Below are 6,000 nucleotides of genomic sequence, written 5' to 3'. Positions count from 1 at the left end.
GAACTCCAACGGAGATGAGCACTCTGGCGGTAGGTATGTTTTCCTGCAGAAGCAAAGTGATGATTTTTAATATAGTTTTTGTATTTCTCAAAGATTGATCTTTGATTGAGATAATAAGTTAATGCTAGATTTGTTGTTTGGTTTTTTTTATAGAGTTTTAATTTCCTAAAAATTAGTATCCTAATTTTATTAGAATTGTTATTTTTTTAGCAAATTTCTGAGATTCTGTTAGAACTTATTTATCCTGCCTAATTATCAAATATAACCGATTTTCTGATTTAGAGTTAATTACATATTTGAATAATCTTTCCAATTACATATTGTATATAAATTATAATAAATTGTGGGGGCTAAAGAGGTTTAGTAAACAAATAAATCCATTGTTATATATTATTGAGGTATTAGAACACCAAAAATCAGGGGGCCATGGCTCCCCTGGCCCTCTCTTAGCTCCCACTGATTTCAGTTAGGAAATCACTGCCATACAACCACACCAAAATAAGTTCTATGTAATCGTTTTTTTAGTTTTAATTATTTATTTATAATTTTAAAAATAAATTACCTAATTTTATAAAAAAAAACAATTTTATAAACCATAACATGAAGCTAAATTACTTAATTTTTTTTCCTAAATAAACTACTCATCATTATCGTTAGCATCATTGATATGATCCGTCAAGTTCTATCGAAGTCGCTCGTGTTTTTGTGTATCTTGAATATCAACAACTCTATGCAAATATTACACTTAACCTAGTACAAATTGCATATGTTGAGGCTCCGTTGACATATAGTGTGCAATATTCCGCCCTTTATCTCCCACTACCATATTATGCATTATGATACATGCATACATAATATATCGTATAATTTCTATCTCATATGGTCGTGTCGTATGTTCTACTATGTGCCACTTCTACTATGCATTATGATACTAGGTGTTGGAAGGCCTTCACGAATGTGGAATACGTAAGGAATATTTCATCCGTAAGGTAATATCAAACTTATATTTATTTCCATTTATTGTGAAATGAGCATCTGGTGTCTTTCCTGACAAAATACCATTGAATATTAGTGACTGATCAATAATGTTGATGTTGTTGGAACCCACAACTCCAAAAAAGTCATGTCAAATCCATAAATCTTGGGAAGCAACAACATTTATATACCAACGATGGTGTTCCATGATGACCACTTCCATGATGACCATGTCTTTCTTCATGTGACACATATAGCTGTTGCATATCATTCAACGAAGGTTTTCGCAAATAGACGTCATCGAATATTTCAACAATACTTTTTAACAATCTATACAAACTTTCTCTTGTAGGTATTACAAACATTTTCAGATAATCGTCAATGGTATGTGGCGACTCCATGTAAGCCATCAACCAAATTATTGCAACATTATGAATCCATACCTACCTCTAGCATCATTTCTCAATTAGAAAAAATGATATCTAAAGATATATCTAATAGGTAAAAATAAGTATTTATTTTGTATAAAAATATATTTAATACATATAAATATTAAAGAAAAGATACATGCTTTACAAGACATTACCAATTTGTAAAAACACATTCGTATTTAAACGAAACCTTCGCTTGAAATTATTTGAGTTGCATACATAATTATCTACAAAATATTCGTGATATCAGTGACGGATCCTAATAGGGCCGGAGGGGGCCATAGTCTCCCCGGTTTTAAGTCTAATACCTTCATATATAGTTTTTATTTTTAAATTAAATCCAACGCCATTATAATTGTTAATTTGGTCCCCCTATTTAGAGTTACAAATTTAGTTACCAACTAACAAAATCATCCGAAAATCACTGATGAAATTTAAAATAAAATCATTGATAAAATAAACTAATAGAATCAAAAGAATCGGTATAATGATTAGGACATTAATAGAACTAAGAAACTATTTTAGAAACTCTATAAAACAAAATCAAATCTACAAAATTATTAACTCAAAGATTTGAGTTTAAGAAAACAAGATCTAGAAATTTCGAAAGCCGAAACATCCAAATCTCACCGGAATAACGCCGCCAACCGCCACCAACTGCATCTCTCCCACGGGTCTTTGTTGCCACTAGTCGGACCACCGCTTCTCCTTCGTCGGCTTGTCGCTCCTCCGCCTTGCTCTCTTTTCTCTTTCGTTCTCTTTTCCTGCTGCCGCCGGCAACCAATCACCCTTTCCGATCTCCTCTCCAGACTCCACAAGAGGACTATACCGGTATTTTTTTTATTTCTCTCTCTGAGTCTGTTAAGTATTTCCTTTCTCTTGCTTTATGTCTATGAGTATTAAGTACTGTATTAAAATGATGCCAGAGGGTATATAGCATATAGGCATATAGCAAAGCTGTAAAAGTACTTTATCTAAAAAGTCGTTACCATTAATTTTAATTTCATTGATATTATCGATTGATTTTTTATTATATAAAACCTTTGTAAACACTAAAAAGGAATATACATAGCAGTGTATAATAGAATTGATTAAAATCACAACGTATTATTTATTTATCCAATAACTTATATTTTATTAAAAAATATAGATGTTTAGTATAATGTATTTGTTGGTTGTTATTTTATTTTTAGTTATATTTTGTTATTTAGCAATTGATAGTTAATTCTTTTATTTAGTATACATTGAAAAAACAACTGACTATTAATGTTTTGTTAAAAAAAACATATCAATTCTATTCAAGATCCCGAAAAACCATCGGATATTATTTTGAATGAAAAATACCAAAATGGCTAGTATATCATTTGAAAGAGAAGTTGAAAAGATTAATCAAGAAACAATTGTGCAATACTTAAAAATGCAATTTTAAAAGAGCGATATAATAATCTTTGTTTTAAATTTTGATATGTTATAATTGTGAAATATTTTTTGTTGATATGGTTTTGTTTTAAAATTTTAATTTCGTCCCCCTAGTTATTATGCTTGTGTTCCACCCCTGCGTGATATATACATCGTGTGTTTCTTCGTTATTTTTGTTTAACCTCATGCTTCTTGTTTGTAGAGTGGCTTCATTTTCTTCTTGTTGTTCATTAGTAATTAAGTGTGAGACCCATGTATTACATGAGTTTATTAAACAAGAGTAATATCAAACATTATGATGAATAAGAAAGTAACTGAATCCAAAGTAATAAAAAAACTATTGATATATTATAAATAATTGTTATGAATCAAAAATTTTGAAATAGTTCTTTAAACACAAATTAGATATCTTACTACGAAGGTTGAAGTCAATAATGTATAACACAAACAATTAATCAAACTATCTCTTTGATTAAATGAGAAAATAACTCAAAACTCAATTTTTGAATACAGTCTCTTACCCTACACGGCTAAACAAGATATGTGTGTGTGTGTGTGTGTGTATATATATATATATATATATATATATATATATATATATATATATATATTGCTTGGTCCCCAAGTCCTACTCGGCTTAGGATTCCAACAATCATCCCCGAATCTCTAAGTCCTTCTAGAGAATCTTTCAACTACGATCAAGCTCCACATTTCCTTGAACTTGGTTCGAGCTAGTGGTTTCGTAAGAATATCCGCACTTTGTTCTTCACTGGGAATGTATTCCACCTCCACTTGTTCGTTTTCACCACAATTATGAATGAAGTGAAACCTCGTGTGAATGGTTTACTTCTTCCATGAAAGACGAGATTCTTCGTTAGTTCGATAGCCGACTTGTTATCAACTTTAAGAATCACTTTCTCTTGCGCTTTGTTCATGATTTCTCCAAGCAAATCTTGAAGCCATATTTCTTGACATGCGGTTGTCGTGGCTGCCATGAACTCCACATCGCAAGATGATAAAGCAACAATATATTGCTTTTGCGAACGTGTAATTGGAGAGGACCTGTAGTAGAAAATGTGACCGGTTGTGCTTTTACCGTCATTTGGGTCAACATTGTGACTACTATCACTATAACATATAATTCGCCTTTATCCCATCCTCTCGTTCTTGATTCTGTATCCCGTTGTTCCTCGTAAGTACCTTAAAATGTGTGTGATTGCAACACTATGTGATTCTCTTGGACTTTTCATGTATCGGCTAACAAATCTAACCGCATATGCCATATCAGGTCTTGCTTGCTAGAGATATCTAAGACATCCTACCACCTTTCGATATTGTGTTGAGTCGATTTCGGGTTCATCTTCGGCCTTTGACAACTTAATTCCTGGTTCCATTGGAATGTGGGTCGGATTGCAATCATGTAAACCTGCTTCTTTTAAACTGCGTTGAGCATATGCTTCTTGGTTTATAGTAATCCCCGATTCCTCTTGCTTAACTTTAATGCCAAGGTAATAAGTTAATCTTCCAAGATCCGACATCTCAAAGTTCTTGGACATTTCTAATTTGAACCTCTTGATCATGTTCAAATTTGTACATGTGACAAATAAATCATCAACATAAATTGCTAAAATTAGCAAGTTAGATTAATTCACTTTTCCGGTACACCGATAGTTCTTTCATGCACTTTTGAAATTTCATATTCTTCAAAATCCCGTCAAGCTTCGTGTTCCATGCTCGATGTGCTTGTCTTAAACCCTATAGTTCTTTTTTAAGGCGATATACTTTATACTCGTTACCTTTCTTTATATAGCCTTCCGATTGCGATACATAAGCGGTTTCCTTTACTTCTCCATGTAAGAACGCCGTTTTAACATCCCACTGGTGAAGATCCTACCCGTGAGTAGCGGCTAAGGCTATAAGAAACCCTATGGTTTCGATTCGAGCTACCATGGCATATACTTCTTGAAAATCAATACCGTGTTGTTGCACGTAACCTTTAGCAACCAACCTTGCCTTTTATTTATTAATGGCATCATCTGCATTTTTCTTCAATTTGAACACCCACTTGAGTCCAATTGGCTTCACCCCTATAGGTTTGTTCACAAGAGTCCAAGTATTATTCTTGTTTATCGAATTAATTTCCACATCCATGTCTTTGACCCACTCTGGTTCTTTCTTCGCTTCTTCAACTATGACATACCTAATTTCACGGTCAGAAAAAATCGATTTGTTTATGCTTCATTTTAAAATCAGAGTAATCGTTTAAAGAAAACAATTGCGGAATTTGTTCCCAAAACAAAATCTGATAAGAATTTATCAAAGCATTTCTTTAAAGAAATATATTTTCATTATATAACAAAATCTTGGGATGTCATGTTCCGATACAGACCAAAAGCATAAACAGAACAAATTAGACCTTACAACAATTATATATAACTACTGGCCTATAATCCATTATCTCTCGTCATGTCAACCAACTTATGCTCTTAAGCCACTACCTGTAATACAAAGAAAACTGAGTGGGTCAGGCTTGGGAGCCTGGTGAGCATATAGGGTTTTCAACCCACAATAATATAATTATTATATTTAATCATCAAACAATTAATCCAAGTACCCATCCCCATTATCTTCTTTATTCCTAAGTACCTTTCCCCAAGGATTTATCCTAAGGGTCATCTCCTACATCGTATTTACCTCTGATCTCCTTATATCGCATCTCCTTATATGTTTGTTCCTAAGGATCATCGCCTACATCACATAGATAGTATTGATTCAGGGATTACCGCCTCAATACGTGCCCAGTAAGGGTTAGGGTATCATTGCATGAATACGTAGTTACAACATCGCCTGAACTCGTAATTCATAGTAAGGGGTTAGAGTATCATCGCATGAATACGCAGTTACAACATTCCCTAAACTCGTATTTCGTCACCTACAGGTTATGAGCCTGCTGGTGTTTCCACATGACTGTCTAGAATAGTTAGTGGTTGCCATCTATACTCTAGTAGATGACTACATCGCCGGTCAAGGTTATGGTATCTCCTCTCATCTCACATCACCTATTTATCATCACCAATCTATCATCACCTATCCCATCCACCCATGTTCTACCCAACATATTTGTAGATATAAAAATACATATACAGTTTAACTTATTTAAAACTATATAAAACAT

Source organism: Lactuca saligna, chromosome 4 (assembly GCF_052625555.1).
Source record: "Lactuca saligna cultivar CGN05327 chromosome 4, ASM5262555v1, whole genome shotgun sequence".
NCBI lineage: Eukaryota > Viridiplantae > Streptophyta > Magnoliopsida > Asterales > Asteraceae > Lactuca > Lactuca saligna.
This window is presented reverse-complemented; position numbering follows the sequence as displayed.